Here is a 19,121-nt window from a genome sequence, read left to right on the forward strand (position 1 = left end):
TTCTTCTTATAGGAAAACAATTTAGCTTCTCCTTTATTTCAAAAGTACAAATGAATGCTTTTCCCACCAGTGTTTCTCAAAGTGAAAGCATCAACATCATCTGCTGAACCGATGTCTGGCTATGAGATCTTGGTGTCGCCGTGCCCTCCTCCAGGGGATCGAGGGGGATCTTCCCCACCCAGGGATTAAACCTGCATCTCTTATATCTCCTGCATTGGCAGGTGGGTTCTTTACCACTAGCGTCACCTTGGAAGCCCCTCATTCCACATGCGCTCCCAATTCCATCCTCTATGATCTTAGCCCTTTCCGCTGACCTGGCTTTAGCACCTCTCCTTTCAAACATATACAAGTGTCCTTTATCGAGAAAATTAAACTTTTGTCAATTCCACAGTCCCCCTGCAGTACTATTCTCTTATTTTTCTTCCCTGGATCTTAAGAGTTCAGAATTCATTGGTTTAACATCACATTTTTGGAGGAGCTCCGACATGTTAAGACACTATTCTGTGGCTTTACAGATATTATCTCATTTAATGCTCAACAATTACTGTTTAGGTTGTACAAACAAAAAAAAGCAGAGTGTTTTGCTCATCAGTGAGTTCGACAAGGATGAATTAACCTGCTGCAGTCACTGACCAACAGTGCACTCTGTGTCTCAGAGGAGAGTAAGGCGATAAAAGGATGAAGCACTCTGTGCTCCCGACCTAGGAAATTAAGACAATAAGAGGATGCTCTGTGCTTTGGGCAAACAGGCCCTGAGATAGTTACCCAGCTTCCTGCTATTTTCCCATACAGAGAAAAGCCCTGAAGTCATTAACTTGTGATATCTATTCTTTGTAAACTAGCAGTAATCCTTTACCAAGACACCTACTTGACTGCATTCCCCACCAAAAAACATCATACATAAACTAGCCTCTCTCTTGCCTCTTCAGAGCAGTTTCTCAGAGCTACTGAGAAGCTGTTTCCTTGGCTGTAGTCCTCAGTAAGACCCCGGTACAAATTTAACTCACAATGCTTACACTGCATTTTTCTTCCCATAGGCAGTTGCACAATTATTGTCCACTCTGGAGATGAAGAAAATGAGGCAGAAGACAGTTAACTAATTTACCGAAAACCATTCAGTTAAACAGTAGCAGAACTAGTGACTTCATGCTCTTAACCTCTATACTCAGTGGTTTATAGACTGATATACAACAGACCCTTGATCAACATGGGGTTCACTTGTGTGCGGATTTTTTTCCGTAAATAAGTACCACAGTACTACAGGACCTGAGGGTGTGGATACAGAAGAACTGCAGATACGGAGGGCCAACTATAAATTATACACAGATTTATGACTGCATGGAGGGTTGGTGCTCCTGACCCTCTCACATTTTCAAGGGTCAAAGCCTCATTACAGTTAGGGTCTACTAACCTGTGGAGAACATCAGGTTAGAAAAACTGGGAATATTCATCTCCCCAGAGCAAAACTGGAAAATCCTCCAAAACAGTTACAGTCTCTTTGGCATCAGAGAACCTAGGAGAACAAAAGATTAGGATCCTCTCAATGTGATGTGGTCAGTGAGAAAAAGGAAGGTATTCTCAAGCCCTGGGACCAAGGGGAGTCTCCAAAATATACTGATTGTTTAATTTGAAGCAGTCTTCAAACTGATCACCTTGGCCTTCACTCCATCCATGAGAAATTAATGCGGCCAACACACACTGTACTTGTTTTCTTGCCATTTCCCCCTACTCCATCAAAAGCAGAAAATGACTGCATTTTTTTCAAAGGTCACTACTGCCTACTGATTATGAAAGTGCTCACCTCTGCTCTTTCTCCAGCTTTTTTCAGGAAGGTTTGTTCTCCTCTCTTGTTTCCTAATTGGGGCAATTCTGCAAAGCCCAGTCCTTGCCTGTTGTATTTCTCAGCTTGCATGCTCCTTCTTCAAAAACTGATCGCACCTCCCAGATGTCTCCCTCGTGCCTCAGTGGTAAAGAATCCACCTGCCAATGCAGGAGACATGGGTTCGATCCCTGGGTTGGGAAGGACCCCTGGAGAAGGAAAAGGCAACCCATGCCAGTATTCTTGCCTGGCAAATCTCATGGACAGGGGAGCCTGGCGGGCTACAGTCCCTGGGGTTGCAAAAACAGTTAGACATGACTTAGCAACAAAACAGCAAACAACAACTATTCAACTAGGCCCGTTCTATAGCTTGCTTCCACATCATCATTTCATACCTTTACGTCTCAGCCCCAGCAGAGACAGAGCAGCCACACCCACGGCCTGGGCTGCTGGTTAACTGAATGGCCTGCCATCTCTCCAGTATAAATAGCCAAGAGCAGACTCCAGACAAATGAGAGTGACTGGTAACTAAACACTGCTGGGAGTGGGAATGGCAGAGTATCTTCTGGACTAGACTTTCAATTGACCATGACCAAAAGAAAGTCTCTGCTACCACAAACTATCATTTGGAAGAGTCAGGCGATGAGCTGCAAACTGGGAAAGCAATTCTGTGATCTCTTCACAGAGACAGCTGTGTGACTTGGGCTTTTTTACTACATAAACTTGGTAATCACCATACCTTGCCTATACTTTCTACTCCATCCACGTTTATTTCTCACTTCCCAAAATACTTGTTCTTGGATTTACTTCTCCAAATAAAGTAGCACAACTCCTTTAAAACAGTAGCACATTTGATGTTTCAAGTAGGATGCGCATGTGCATGTTCAGTCGCTTCAGTTGTGTCCAAGTCTTTGTGACCCTGTGGACCACCAGGCTCCTCTGCCCTCTCCAGGGGATCTTCCCGACCCAGGAATGGAACTGGGGTCTCCTGCATTGCAGGCGGATTCTTTACCAGCTGAGCTATCAGGGAAGCCCAACAACAACAAAGATTATTACAAAATAGTGGCTATATTGCCCCTGTGCCATACAATTTATCCTTGTTTATTTATTTTATACATATGAATTTGTACTCGTATCTATACCTATCTTGCCACTCCCTCCTTCCCTCTCCCACTGGTAACCACTAGTTTTTTCTCTGTATCTGTGAGTCTGCTTCCTTTTTGTCATATATACTAGTTTGTTGTATCTTTTAGATTTCACATGTAAGTGACAACACAGAGTATTTGTCTTTCTCCGTTGACTTATTTCCCTAGCATTGTACACTCTAGGTCTATCCATGTCGTTGCAAATTGCAGAATTTCAGTCTTTTTTATGATTCGTTAATATTCCATTGTGTGTGTATATCTATATCTATATAGATACAAATATATAAATCTTTATCCATCATCTGCTGATAGACACTTAAATTGCTTCTATATATTAGCTACTGTAAATAATGCTGTTATGAACATTGGGGTGCATGCTATCTTCTTGAATTAGTGTTTTCATTTTCTTTGGATATATACTGAGGAATGGAATTGCTGGATCATATAGTAGTTCTATTTTTAATGTTTTGAGGACCCTCTATACTGTTTTCCACAGTGGATGCACCAATTTACATTTTCATCAAAGGTGTCCAAGCGTTCCCTTTTCTCTACATTCTCCCCAACATTTGTTATTTGTAGTCTTTTTGATGATAACCATTCTGACAACTGTGAAAATCATTGTGATTTTGATCTGCATTTCTCTGATGATTAGCAACATTGAGCTAACATTCATTTGCCTGTTATCTTCTTCGGAAAAATATCTATTCAGGTCTTCTGCCCATTTTAAAATTGGGTTTGTTTTTCAATACGAGTTATATGAGCTGCTTATATATATTTTGGATATTAACCTCCTATCAGTCACATTATTTGTAAATACTTTCTCCTCATTAGGTTGTCTGTTTTAACAGTTGATGGTTTCCTTTGCTGTGTAAAAGTCTGTAAGCTTAGTTAGGTCCCATTTGTTTATTCTTGCTTGCTTTTGTTTCTTTTGCCTTAGGAGTCAGATCTTAAAAATATCACTATGATTTATGCCAAAGGGTGTTCTGCCTATGTTCTTTTCTACGAGCTTTTTGGTTTCAGGTCTGAAATGATAGTTTTGAATGGATCAGTCTTCAGTTCAGTTCAGTTGCTCAGTCGTTCTTTGCAACCCCATGGATAAACTTAGGTTCTGATATGTTTTCTTTTTTTTTTAAAGGGGGAATTATAAAAGCACACAGATTGTTTTCATAATCTAGCAAGGTTAAGGGGCTCCCCTGATGGCTCAGATGGTAAAGAATCCATATCTGCAATGCAGGAGATCGGGGTTTGATCCCTGGGTTGGAAAGATCCCCTGGAGAAGGAAATGGCTACCCACTCCAGTATTCTTGCCTGGGAGATCCCATGAACAAAGGAAAACATCTATACCCAGTAGTACAAACAACTCCACAACTCAGAGGAAATGTCTTTTGAGACTTGCGTCTATTTTGTGCGTGTGAAGTTTTTTACATTAGGCTATGGGCCAACAACTGCCTCAATCACTGGAGCCTACTTCTTTATCCCCACTTATCCACGGAGCTGCTGCTGCTAAGTCGCTTCAGTCGTGTCCGACTCTGTGCGACCCCATAGGCGGCAGCCCACCAGGCTCCGCTGTCCCTGGGATTCTCCAGGCAAGAACACTGGAGTGGGTTGCCATTTCCTTCTCCAATGCATGAAAGCGAAAAGTGAGTGTGAAGTCCCTCAGTCGTGTCCAGCTCTTCACGACCCCATGGACTGAAGCCTACCAGGCTCCTCCGTCCATGGGATTTTCCAGGCAAGAGTACTGGAGTGGGTTGCCATTGCCTTCTACATCCACGGAGCTAACGGGACTGATTATAAATAGGGTGAAAAGCAGCCACCAAAACTACTAAACAGCAATATAACCCTGGTAAAATCACTTGGGAGGTGCAAGAGAGGTTGGCCTGGTTTCTGTCAGTCAATTTTAGGACACAGCAATACCTCTGTGTGACCTTGAGCACAGTCTAGTCCGTGCCTAAATTGTTGTTCAGTCACTCAATCGTGTCCAGCTCTTTTGCAACCCCATGAACTGTAGTCTGCCAGGCATCTTTGTCCATGGGATTTCCCAGGCAAGAATACTGGACTGGGTTGCCAGTTCCTTCTCCAACCCAGGATCGAACTCACGTCTCCTGCGTTGAAGGTGGGTTCTTTACCACTGAACCACCAGGGAAGCCCTGTGCCTATATTACTGCCTCACTTTTTCTTGCCTGGCATTCAGAGCTACTTCACCCACTAGACTGCATACCTCCAGATCAGGGTTTTTCTTGTTTCTTTTAAAATAGTTGAAATATGGGAATTTCCTGGTGGTTCAAACTCTGTGCTTCCACTTCAGAGGGCCTGGATTCCATCTCTGGTTGGGGAACTAAACAAGCCACTCAGCCAAAAAAAAAAAAAAACCAGCAAAATAATACAACATGTAACTACTGTGTGTATTACTTTACCCATTAACTTCAAACAGTCATTAAAAGCTTACAGAAAGCATAAAATTTCTTCATAACAGTCCATCTGATGACTGGACTGTAACTTACACAGTCGTTCCTCTGTTGCTGGACATTTAAGCTGGTTCAGTTTTTCACTACTGTAAATAATTCTGGGTTCTAGGAAAAGATGGTATATTGAATAAAATTTCACTCTCTCCCAAAATCCCATGGAAACTGCAAAAAAGCAATTTTTAAAAGGCAACAGTTTTCAAGAATGGAGAGGACAGAAGGCACAACAGCGACATGTTTTTGACAGTTAAAAATGAGAAATAACTGCACTAGACCAGGAACCCCCAACTCTTAAGCCAGTTCTGGACAAAGCTGAAAACTAACCCAACTGATACTACAGAATATTCAACTGATACTGCAGAATACCCAGTTGAGACTGCAGAATACTCAATACTCAAAACACTCCAGATTTAAGGTGAAATGGAGATAAAAAGAAACCAAGCTGATGGAAAGCTGTTTCAGAAGAGATAGCCAGACTTCTCTCCCCATGCTGCTGGATAACCAGCCCATGCTGGCACTATTCAGAGTGGTGATACTGGAGGAAGGTACACCTGAGGCTCTCTGGAGAAATCTTGAAACTCAGGTAAAAGTTCAAACAGTTACTGAAAAGAAGATGTACATATGCATTCCAAAGGCTGAATGCAGACACCTCCTCCCTCTCATCCTTCATTTGGTTTCCAGAACACTGGTAACTAAGCCTTTACCTTCCAGAATACTGAAGGGTTCCTCTGAGGAATGTAAACACCCTAGAAGAAAGTCCCATAGATGTCGACATGGGTGTCCCCTACAAAGGTGTAGGGAGATCACTCTGCAGGGAAGCAGAGAGACCATACTACCTCACCTTGGCACTCAGAGCTTCCAACCAGCTCCCTATTTGTTAACATGAGGACACAATTGTAACAGCAGCTCAGCCAACCAACCAAAGGAAGACAATATGGCGGAGATAGACTATGCAGAAAGAAGAAAACTTAAAAAGAAAATAAAAAATAATCATTAAAATCTTCAGAGATATAAAAGAAGAATTCGCATCTGAAAAACATGTATTAGAAGCTATACAGGACTTCCCTAGTGGCACAGTGGATAACAATCCATCTGCCAGTGCAGGGGACACAGGTTCAATCCCTGGTCCGGCAAGATTCCACATGCCTTGGAGCAACTAAAGCCCATGGGCCACAACTATGGAAGCCTGAGTGCCTAGAGCCTGTGCTCCACAACAAGAGAAGCTACTACAGTGAGAAACCAGAGCACCACAAGGAAGAGCAGCCCCAGCTCACAACTAGAGAAAGCCCGTGCAAAGCAACAAAGACCCAGCACAGCCAGAGGAAAGAAAATATAGAAAAAAGAGGCTATACAAAGCAGAAACTTAGAACAAAAGAAAAAAGAGGTCCTAAAGATATGATTGTAGAAATAAAAAACTGAATACACAGGTTCAGCAAAAAAGATGAATATATATATATATATATATATATATATATGTTTTTCCCTAATCAGAGGACCACTGTAGGAGTTCTAATATCCAAATATGGAAAGTTTTTGAAAAATTATAAACCAAGGGGAGGAAATCACTGATGAAACAATCCAAGACAACTTCCCAACATAGAAAGGCTTTCTAAAAAAAAAAAAAAGAAAGGCTTTCTAAAGGTCGAAAGGGCTTTCATTAAGTGCCCCATACAATGAATGGCTGTAAGATACACTAAGGCGCAAAATTAGGAAATTGCAGAAAAATGAAAATAAAAGAGATAATTCATTTTTTCTAAGAATGAAAAGATCAGTCACACATATCACATAAATAGTATAAAGAATCAGAAATTCTTCTCAATAGCTTCCAGAGGTTGTAAGTCAAAAAAGTGATGCCTTTGAAATAATGAAGAAAATTTTAATTCCAACCAGTAGAATTTGATACCCATTTAAACTATTTCACCTATGCAGCAGTCTGAAAGAACAATGGGTTTAGGTAGAGGAAAAACAAAGTAGATAGACCTCCAGGAAAAACAAAACAAAACAACATTTAAACTAATAAGATTACTTGATATGATTGGTCTTGTAGAAAACAAGAGGCTATAATGCCAACCAACTCCAGTGTTCTTGCCTGGAAAATCCCATGGACAGAGGAGCCTGGCAGGACAGAGGAGCCTACAGTCCACGGGGTCGCGAAAGTTGGACACGACTTAGTGACTAACCCACCACCACCCACTGCAGTCCAGTGGTTAGGATTCTGTGCTTCCACTGCAGGGGACATGGGTTCAATCCCAGGTGGCAGAACTAAGATCCTGCATGCCTTGATGCATGGCCAAAAACAGAAAAGAAAAAGAAGAAGGAAAAAAAAAGCAGAAGGGAAAAAAAAACTAACCAGAAGAACAATAAAATTAAAGGGAACAATGATATTCAATGACAATGCTCTGTTGCGAATAATGTTTGCCTAAGAATAATATAAACTGAACACTGATTTAACCAAATGGTTTTTAAACTATATTAGGAAAAAATAGAGAAGAAATGGTGGTGCAAGAGATCTAAATCTTTATTTACCATTATCAAACATAGATAATGTCAAAAATAGCATTGAAGCATGTATATTACCATATGTGAAACAGATCGCCAGTCCAGGTTCGATGCATGAGATAGGGTGCTCGGGGCTGGTGCACTGGGATGACCCTGAGGGATAGGATGAGGAAGGAGGTGGGAGGGAGGTTCAGGATGGGGGACACACCATGTATACCCATGACTGATTCATGTCAATGTATGGCAAAAACCACTACTATACTGTAATAATAATAAATTACAGTTAAAATAAATTAAATTAAATTAAATTTTAAAAATTGTTAACTGGCCATACTATAATACAAAATAAAAAGTTTAATTAAAAAAAAAGAAATAGTTTGTCCAACTGCACAGTTACAATGCATTGCATTAAGTAATAACATAAGAACACATTTGGGCCACTCGGTACTAGTTGGGGGGAAAAAAAAAAAAGAATGGATGCATTAAAGCAGAGGTCCCCAACCTTTCTGATACCAGGGACTGGTTTCATGGAAGAAAATTTTTACACAGACCAGGGTTGGGGGATTGCGGGGTTGTGTGCGGATGGTTCAGGCGGTAATGAGAGCAGTAGGGAGTGGGCAAATGAAGCTTTGCTTGCTCACTGATTACCTCCTTCTGTAGGTACAGCGAGAGGGGGACCCCTGCATTGAAGAATATCCTGCACACTAGTTTAGAAACAAAGAGGTTCATAAATGTCACAAGAATAAAATTTTAGTTGTTTTTAGAGTGGAAAGTGTCTCCCTTTGAACGGGACCTGGAGAATGGGAAGAAGCAGAACAACTTAGTTTAGAAACCTAAAAGGACTGGACTTCCTGGTGGTACAGAGGCTAAGAATCCGCCAATGGGAAGCCCTGGCACCGCAGTGAAGAGTAGCCCCTCCCTCTCGCTGCAACTAGAGAAAGCCCCAGTTTAGCAATAAAGACCCACCACAACGAAAAACAAATAAAAATTTTAAATAGTAAAAATGAATTTAAAAATAAGAAACCTAAAAGAACTATTTGAAATATGTTATTTTGAAACAAATTTTAAAAACATGCTGCAAAATATATGTACTTTGTGTCTTTCATGTTCCCTTTCAAACAAAGGCTCCAGAACTCAGGTAAGTATTGTTAATTACCAGGTGAGTACTTAAACCTAGAAGCCAAGTGAGAAATCATATTTTTTTGTATCAGGACCCTGGAGACACTGTAAATTACCCTCTCCCATTGCTAAGGGTCAGGAAGGGACTAAATACAGATGGACAAGATTTGTTCTAGGAGAGAAGCAGCAGGAACTGCTTCTGCAAGACAAGTAAGTTACGAGTGTGAAGGTCACTAGAAATCTAAACAGCTACATCGGGAAACTAGGCAGAACCAGAATATATCATATCCTGAAAATGAAATACAGTGAATCTGCAGCATATACAGGAATTGGTTGCCTGCAGAGACATTCTAGTTTTCAGCAACAGAACAGGTTCTCAAAGACACTAGTTGGGGACCTTTAGAAATACCCACATTCAATCCAGATGCAGCATTCCTTAGGTAATAAAGAAGAAACGAATCTGCTCAATTTAACTTTCCGAAGTAGAAAGGATTAACAGAATAGCCTCCTAAAACAGTATAAAAGTCCCAAATTTTGACTGTGCTGCAGAGAAAAATGGCTACTTATGAGAATATTTCAACAGCCTCAAAAATCCAGATTTCAAACTGACCTAAGAGAACAACAGAGCAGTCAGAAATAAACATTAGTCCTCTTTTTCTACCAGAGGTAAAAATCAGAAAAGAAGCAAGATTAACGTTCACTTCACTGTCACTTGAAAGCTCAGCTGGTAAAGAATCCGCCTGCAATGCAGGAGACCCTTTTTCGATTCCTGGGTGGGCAAGATCCTCTGGGGAAAAAAATGGCAACGCACTCCTGTATTCTCAGCTGGAAAATCCCATGGACAAAAAAGCCTGACAGGGTCACAAAAAGTCAAACAGACTGGGGGACTAAGCACGATATTCTGAAAATAAGGGCAAAAACCAAAGTTCAAGCCATAAAACATAAAATATACCTGCTGCTGCTAAGTCACCCCAGTCGTGTCCAACTCTGTGTGACCCCATAGACGACAGCCCACCAGGCTCCCCCGTCCCTGGGATTCTCCAGGCAACAACACTGGAGTGGGTTGCCATTTCCTTCTCCAATGCATGACAGTGAGAAGTGAAAAGAAGTCGCTCAGTCGTGTCCGACTTTTCGCGACCCCATAGACTGCAGCCTACCAGGCTCCCCCGTCCATGGGATTTTCCCGGCCAGAGTACTGGAGTGGGGTGCCATCGCCTCCTTCTGAGTACCTAGATCTGCACTATTCACTCGTACACCTCAACACTGCCTTTGAGACTCCCCTTAATCTCCGAACCCGTTGCAGGAAAAATTCGGCTAAAACCTCACTTCTCAAACAGTAAACTAAAAGTTCGCCGGTCACATAGACCTCCAATAAACCCTGAAAATTAAAACTCACCAAATCTCAACAAACAAAACTAAAACCACCACCTCTCATACACGATACTACCAAAAAAACACACGACTTACAATAAAAAAACAAGCAAAAAAAAAAAAAAAAAGCTGGAAAACAGGATCAGCAGTTTCCGAAAACCCCACATTTAAAAACAAACTACACCATTATATTCTTCCCCAATAAAAACTATTAAACTTCCCTTTAACCACAAAAGAGACAGGGGAAAGCGCGAACGCAGTCCCCCACTACCACAAATTATGCAGTCGAGTTTCCCACATTTGGGGAAATCGCAGGGGTCAGCACATCCGGAGTGCAATGGATAAGCCTCGCCCTGGGAAAACCACCTTCGTGATCATGGTATCTCCCCTGCCAGGTAAGTATGAGTTGCTCGCCCTGCCTGCCGCCTCAGCCTCACGTTCCAAACACTTCGCACTTACGGTCACTCTCTTCACCGAAAACTCTACACCCTCACTTACGAAATAACGGCTTCTCCCAACTATAAGGCCCGACAAGCACATTGCGAGTACCGCAATATTTGCAAAATAATAAAAACGCTTCATAGTACATTCTGAACAGGGCCAGCCGAAGCCGAGCTCATTTACATACTTCGCGCACCTTAGTTACGTCACTCTGTAGCGCCGACTGTACCCGGGCCTCGTGATAGGCTGACAGCCACGGAGGCGCTCTGGGCCTAATCCCCGGGGCCGGGAATGTGACCCACCTTTGTGACAGAACAGACTGTAGGGATGCGATTAGCTTTGAGACTGGGTGGGGCGGGAATAGTCCGAATTATCCAGGTGCGCCTAATGTAATCAAAGGCTCTTATGGAGAGGAGTTACATTATCAACTGACCGAAGACACTAAACTGGTGGCTTTGAAAATGGAGAGGTGAAGTGAAGTGGCTCAGTCGTGTCCGATTCTTTGCGACCCCGTGGACTGTAGCTTACAAGGCTCCTCTGCCCATGGAATTTTCCAGGCAAGAGTACTGGAGTGGGTTGCCATTTCCTTCTCCAGGGAATCTTCCTGACCTAAGGATCGAACCCGCGTCTCCAGCATTACAGGCAGACACTTTACTGTCTGAGCCACCAGGGAAGCCACCTGAAAACGGAGAAACGGACTACAAAGCAAGGACAGGTTGCTTTCAAGAGGTTCCCTCTATACCTACTGGTGAAGAAAGAAAAGGTCATAAAACGATCCTCCGGCTCAGAGAAAGGAAAACCGAAACCAAAAAACCATAACAGAAGAAAAACATAACAGCCCCTTAAAGAAGCCGAACTAATTCCCATAGTTTAAAACTGGAATTTACAGCGTGAACTCACAACAGCCACCACTAGCAACAAACAAAAGAAAACGTCAATCTACAGCCTTTTCTTAAACAAGCCACACCAGGGGAAAGCGCGAACGCAGTCCCCCACTACCACAAATTATGCAGTCGAGTTTCCCACATTTGGGGAAATCGCAGGGGTCAGCACATCCGGAGTGCAATGGATAAGCCTCGCCCTGGGAAAACCACCTTCCTGATCATGGTATCTCCCCTGCCAGGTAAGTATGAGTTGTTATCGGCCTCTACCATGTCACCCACATATTCTAATCACTCTAAAGAGAGGGTCACTTTTCTTGTGCATTTTACAAACCTCTACCCTCATTTCTGGAATTAAGCCTTAAAACTATAATTACAAAGAAGGAATACTTTGTAGATCTCAATATTGCCAAATCATAGGAAATAAATGCCTAGTGTAAGCATTAAGGCAGTCACTGCGCTCATCTGCATGTTCCACACCCCTTTTGCTGATCTCATTTAGCGTGTCCTTTTCCTCGTATAATTACTGGAATGAAATTTAAAGGCAAAGACTCTACAGATATAAAAGTAAGAAATTCGTTCTTTCCTTCAAGGGTTTGGAGCTAATGACCTCGCTGTGATTCTGTGGTAGTTCAGCAAGCCAGTATGACGCAACAGATATAGCAAGTCTGAAAGATGAAATTTGGTAAAAGTACGTTTTAAAATTCAGTCGATGTAGTTAGAGCTGCAAATAACTTGAGCGTTCAAAGCTTCGAGCACAAGTACAAAATAAGCTCTTTTTCAAATGTGGGGCAAATGATCACCCTTACAAGAATAGCTGCACAAATACTAATTTTGAACTGAGTTAGTGGAAAGCTCTTGCAGTAACCCCTCCTACAGCAGATATTTGGGTAAGTTGTAGGGGTCCATTAGCTGGAATGTGATCATCCTCACCGTTGGAAATCACTTTTGTGATCAAGTGTGTCTCCTCTCCTAATAGAGACTAAGTTGTGTTTTGACTTATCCTTAAACTCTCTTGTGCTCAACACTACAAGCACAGGGTCATTCTTTTGCTTTTTCATGGGTGTCTGAAATCCACAAGACTACTAGAGATTCAACCCATCCTACAAGAAATTCCTGACCTCTCCAAGACTATCTCAGACCCTTTGAAAAGAGCAAATCCCGTTTTAGGCAGCGGTTAGTACTTCACGTATTACATGTTCACATAATTAATATCATCAAACTTCTCAGTCCTCTCCTTTCTGCCTCAGTGTATGTTAGAACTGGAGTTCCCATGTTTAACTATTCTTCAGTTGCCCAAGATCACACTAGAACCAACCTATTTCTCACATTTTTATCTTACAGAAGGACTCTTCTAATATTGTCTCCTCCACCAACATAAATCAGCCAGCTTTTATATCTTTTTTTTTTCTGGCCACACTGGGCTGCTTGCAGGATCTTAGTTCCTCCACTACAGATTGAACATAGGCCCACAGTAGTGAAAGCATGGAGTCCTAACCACTGGACCACCAGGGAATTCCCAAGCTTTATATCGTTAAAACAGGAAGAAGTAATGCTATTTGTAAAAATCGTATTAAAAATTAACAAGCAATAACTGAGAACAGAGGTAACTGAGATGGAGAGAGAGGAAAAAAATACTGGGGTGGAAGAAGGAGATCATGAAGTCTGAAGTCTGACCTTTGACACCCTACCAGTTTGATTTTTATAAACTCTCTCCCCCAAAAGGAAGAACTATTATATGTAATACATATATAAAATATATACTCATATATACATACCTGCATATGTAATCTAGAAACATTTTGTGTGTCTGTGAAATAAAAGTTAGCTATCCTGGGGCTTCCCTGGTAGTCCAGTGTTTAAGGATCCTCCTGCCAATTCAGGAGACACAAGTTTGATCCCGGGTCTGGGATGATTCCACAGGCCGAGGGGCAACTAAGCCAGTGTGCCACAACTACGGAAGCCCACGAGCCCCACAACCTGTGCTCCGCAACAAGAGACAACTCCACGACGAGTAGCCCGCGCTCACGGAAACTAGAGAAAGCCCACACACAGAAACCCAGGGCAGCCAAAAGATTAATAATTTTTTTTCTAAAGTTAGAGATCTTGAAATCTGGCTGGGAACACACTTGTAAGGGGAAAATGGTATCTGTGAACTAGACTACTATTATCACCAAACAACTTTTAAATTCAAAATGCCATTTTCAGAAGATTTGTGACTAGCAGTGCCTTCTTTTTATTTGTAAGATATAGTTGATTCACAATATTGTGTCACTTGCGGGTGTACAGCAAAGTGATTCAGTTTTTTTTTTTTTCAGATTTTTTTTTCCCACTATAGGTTGTTACAAGATATTGAATTTAGTTCTGTGTGTTATATATTAAGTCCTTAATGCTTATCTGTTTTATATATAGTAGTTTATATCTGTTAATCTCATACTACTAATTTATCCCTTCCCACCTCCATTTCCCCTTTGGTAACGATAAGTTTGTTTTCTGGCTGACTCTGCTTCTGTTTTTTTATATAGATTCATTTGTATTATTTTTTAGATTTCATATATGTGATATCATATAGTATTTGTCTTTTACTTCACATAGTATGATATTCTCTAGATCCGTCCACATTACTATAAAAGGTAATATTTCATTCTTTTTTATGACAGAATGATAGTCCATTGTGTGTGTATACACACACACCACATCTTAAACCAATCATCTGTTGATGGGCACTTGGATTGTTTCCAGGTGTTTGATACTGTAAGTAGTACTAACAGTGTTTTCTTTTTATCTTTTCTTTTTTGACCATGAGGCTTTTTGGATCTTACCTCCCTAGATCAAACCTGAGCCCTCAACAGTGAAAGTGCCAAGTTCTAACCACTGGACCATCAGGGAGTTTCCTAGTGGTGCTTTCTTAAGTAACACAGAGCCCTTCACAAGGTTAGTTTCACTATTTCATGGGAACTTCATTGTTTTTGGCCCAGTTATCAAAATATATGTCCAAGGCAATTTGCCTTGGGGCAAAAGCATGACTGTCTTTCATGCTCTTATAGCTCAAGCAGGTTAAAACATTAATGCTACATCCTCACAGAAGCCCTGTGAAGTTTAACATCCTTTGAGGAAAGCCACAACATTCCTTAGAAAAATACAAGGAAATACTTACATAAGTTTATATTAAATACAAACATAAGTTAGCCAGAAAAAGTAGAGAAGCTTTAGTTCATTTTACAAATGTTGCAAAACTTTGTTGCCAAAACCAAAGTAGATGTAATCATCTCACAGATTAATCTCATTTACAAACAAAAATAAATGCCCCCACTGGCAGCAACTAGAGAAAGCCCACACAGCAACGAAGACTCAGTGCAGCCAAAAATAAGTACATAAAAGAACAGTACGCAATAACCAAATAGGTTTTATACCAGGTATGTAGCACCTACATATATAAAAGTATCTTAGGGACTTCCTTTGCAGTCCAGTGGTTAAAAACCCACCCTTCCATTGCAGGGGGCAAAGGTTTGAGAAACTCAGATCCTACAAACTGTTTGACCCGGCCGGAAAAAAAAAAGCATATGATAAAGACAGCATTTTATACAGGTGGGGGAAAAGATCAGTTGCCTTATAAAGAGTATTTAGAAAACTGTCTTACCACTGGAGAGAAGGGGAAAAAATGCTTTCTTTCTCCTACATTTAAAAAAAAAACCAGATAGATTAAAATATTCAAATTAAATCATAAACCATATGTAAAAAATGCAGATGATTATGTTTACAATAATTTTGAAGAAAATAAAGACTTCTTTTTGGCCTTGCGAAAGGGCTTGGGGGATCTTAGTTCCCAGTGCCACCTGCAGTGGAGTCCTAACCACTGAACACTAGGGAACTAAAAAGAAAAGACTTTCTAAGCATGTTACCAAAGTAAGAATCAAATATAAACTTTGCATATACATAACATCAATAAAGTAGAAAACCTCATAAAGTCTGAATACATGTGACAAAGTGGGAAAATATCTGCAATATAGTGATTAGGTAAATAGCCTGTATAATAGAATATGCATATGAGAGAGCTGGCAGCTAAAGAATTTTGGGTTTTAATGCCAGACAAAACTGAGCAGAATGCTGGGCCTACCATAATAAATGTTAGTTATCATTTCTGATAATAAAAACAAATACGTATTTTAAATTAAAAGTAGCCTAGTTAAAAAGTGAGAAAGGAACATGCACCCATGTTCCTAGCACTATTACAATAGTCAAGAGGTAGTAGCAACTCGAGTGTCTATCTACAGATGAATGTAAATACATACAATGGAATGTTTTTCAACCTTAAGAAGGAAAGAAATTCTGATAGATGCTATAACCTGAGTGTATTATACCTTGAAAACATTATGTTAAGTGAAATAAATCAAGCACAAAAAGATAAATTCTATATGATTCCGTTTGTATAAGGAAATGAAAAATGGTGAGTTGTTCAAAGGGTACAGAGTTTCAGGTGTGCAAGATAAAAAAGTTGTGGACATAAGTTGCACAACACTGTGAATATAATTAACACTACTGAAACTTACACTTAAAGATGGTTAAGATGGTAAATTTCTTTTGACCACGTCACACAGCTTTCGGGATCTTAGTTCCCTGGCCAGGGATTGAACCCAGGCAACTGCAATGAAAGTACCAAGTCCTAACCACTGAACTGCCAGGGAATTCCCAAAGATGGTAAATTTTACGTTATGTATATTTCACCACCATTAAAAATAAAAAGTGGGCAAAGGATATAATGGGATAGTTGCAATAATAAAATACACTTGGCCAATAAAGTTATATGAAAAGATCTTTAACCTCTCTTAGTCATAATAAATGATAATAGCCATTTAAAGTCAATTATACCTCAATTAAAAAAAAAACCAACCAACCATTTAAAGACTGCTAAAGGCTAGTACTGGGCTTCCCAGGTGCTGCTAGTGGTAAAGAACCCGTCTACCAATGCAGGAGACACAAGAGTTGAGGGTTCAATCCCTGGGTTGGGAAGATTCCCCTGGAGTAGGAAATGGCAACCCAGTCCAGTGTTCTTGCCTTGAAAATTCCATGGACAGAGAAGCCTGTCTGGTTAGTCTTTGGAGCCTCAAAGACTGGGACACGACTGAGCACATATACACACTACATACAAAGGCCTGTGCCAGGGTTGGGGCTGGAAAACCAGTTCCCATATACTGTCAATAGGACTCTAAGTGGTCCAAATGCTTGGCGAGAAGTTTCAAAATGGGGAATTCCCTGGCCGTCCAATGGTCAGGACTCAGGGCTTCCACTAACGTGCCGTGAGGTTCAAAAAAAAAGAAGATTCAAAATGAAAATGTGTGTGCTTTTTGACCTAGGAATTCTACTACCAGAAATGTATTGAGAGAAAGGGCACAAGCAAGCTCAAGAGCCCAGATGGGCATGCTTGAACAAGTGAGCTCCAAAGCACACCTACTTCATCACAGTAAAAAAACGGGAAATAATTTCAGTTATTAATAACTGTCCAATTATAGGCCACTGATTAGAAAGATGGGCCTCAAGACAGAATAGTATCCAACCATTAAACTTAATTTTTGGGGGGGGGGGCCACTGCCATGTGGCATGTGGGATCTTAGCTTCTGACCAGGGATCAAACCCATGCCCCCTATAGTGGAAGTACAGTCTTAACCACTGGACCTCCATGGAAGTCCCAAACTTAATTTTAAAATAGTTTTTTAATCATACAGAGAAAATTTTTGACAAAATATTAAGTGAAAAACAAAAGATATATAAGATATATACATTTCTTCACAATTTCATCATAACTCAAATAAATATATATGAAGTTGTAGGGTCATTAAAATAAACTGAAATGTTAACATTATTATCTTTGAATGAAATTGAGCCCCCTTAAAACCAAGTTCCTCTGCTGAGTTTATGATTAACCTCTCAATCCAGAACTTTATTCCCTTTCCTTTCCTGTACCTGTTCCCACTCAAGACAGGAATATCAAAGAAAAGAGGTAAATTGTAACTGAGCAGGACCCTAAGGGGCCTTCCCAGGACAGAGCCCACCTGTCTTTTGTCTGTAGAAAAACTTTAGCCTCCTAGGCCTTCTTTAAGTTCCAAAGAGCAAATTTAATCAGAGAAGTGAGAAAACACAGAAAGAAAGGAAAACAGGCAAAACAAAACAGTAATAGTTTAGCCATTAAACAAAGTTAAGGTAGTTCCGCCATAAGAGCTATAGATAATATTCCGAGCCATATCCTTGGGTTGTTTTGCAGATACTGACACCCCCACTAGGTGGAAGACGTTAACAGCACTCTGACCACAAGTACAGAGACTCCACACAGGTTGGAACCAGAAGGTTGATGATGTTGACTCCAAATTACCTCAGCACCAACCAATGAGAATGAAATTCATGAGCTGATCAAGTACCACACAACTCTCTCCCTCACCCTGTCGTTAACCCATAGGGAAGTCTGGGTCTTCTGAGAATTAGTTGCCCGTAGTCCTTGCTTGACCTTGCAGTAAATGCTGTACTTTCCTTCAGCACAACCCAGTGTCAGTAGTCTTGCTTTACTGTGCATGGTGAGTTTACCCGGGTTTGACTCAGCAACAAGAAGTGAAGAAAAGATCTAGGAACATGGAGGTACCCTTAATGCCCACCGACAGATGAATGGAAAAAGAAGACTTGGTGTACACACACACACACTCACACAATGGAAGAGTACAAAGCCATAACAAAGAATGAAATAATGCCATTTGCACAACATGGATGGACCTATGGTTATCATACTAAGTGAAGTAAATCAGTTAAAGATGAATATCATACAATATCACTTATATGTGGAATCTAAAAAACTGGATACAAACGAAGTTATTTATGAAACAGAAATGGGGTCACAGACATAGAAAACAAGGTAATGGTTACCAAAGCAGAAAAGTGGTGGGGAGGGATAAATTAGGAATTTGGGATTAACAGATACACACTACTAAATATAAAATTGTTAAACAATAGGGAACTATATTTAATTATCCTGTAATAGTGTATAATGGAAAAGACTCTGAAAAAAATATATGTATAACTGAATCACTTTGCTATATCTGTAAGTCAATAATACTTTAATTAAAATATTTAAAAAATAAAAAAGGTCTATGAATAAGTTTTATAGTATATTTTTTGTATTTTGTTTTCTACTTCCAACACATAGATATTTTCCACCTATTTTAGAGTGCAAAACAAAAAAAATGGGAGAGAGGAGCAGGTCAGTCATCTAATCATCCATTCTTTTAACAAATATATACTAAACAACTCCTGTAAGCCCTATACGGTGCTAGGGGTTCTAGAAAAACGACGAGTAAAATCCACATGGTCCCCATTTGACTGAATCTCATTCTAGTTGGAG

At 40.5% G+C, this 19,121-nt stretch overlaps 1 protein-coding gene and 2 non-coding genes across 6 annotated transcripts in view; all 3 read right to left on the reverse strand.

Annotated features, from left to right (window-relative positions):
* TEX14 (testis expressed 14, intercellular bridge forming factor) overlaps nt 1–19,121 on the reverse strand; it is a 149,790-nt gene that overhangs the window by 127,130 nt on the left and 3,539 nt on the right. The window contains exon 2 of one of the 4 annotated variants that reach the window (XM_061390133.1): nt 1,412–1,513. The exons of the other annotated variants lie outside the window; for them this stretch is intronic. The gene's annotated coding sequence lies outside the window, so the exon portion shown is untranslated. The remainder of the gene's footprint in view (nt 1–1,411; nt 1,514–19,121) is intronic. 4 annotated transcript variants of the gene reach the window in all.
* On the reverse strand, nt 10,655–10,818 carry LOC133233140 (U1 spliceosomal RNA). The gene has a single exon (XR_009731617.1). It is a non-coding gene; the product is annotated as a U1 spliceosomal RNA (small nuclear RNA).
* Nucleotides 11,824–11,987, reverse strand: LOC133233152 (U1 spliceosomal RNA). Its single transcript, XR_009731628.1, has one exon. It is a non-coding gene; the product is annotated as a U1 spliceosomal RNA (small nuclear RNA).

The sequence above is a fragment of the Bos javanicus genome, chromosome 19 (assembly GCF_032452875.1).
Source record: "Bos javanicus breed banteng chromosome 19, ARS-OSU_banteng_1.0, whole genome shotgun sequence".
Taxonomy (NCBI): domain Eukaryota; kingdom Metazoa; phylum Chordata; class Mammalia; order Artiodactyla; family Bovidae; genus Bos; species Bos javanicus.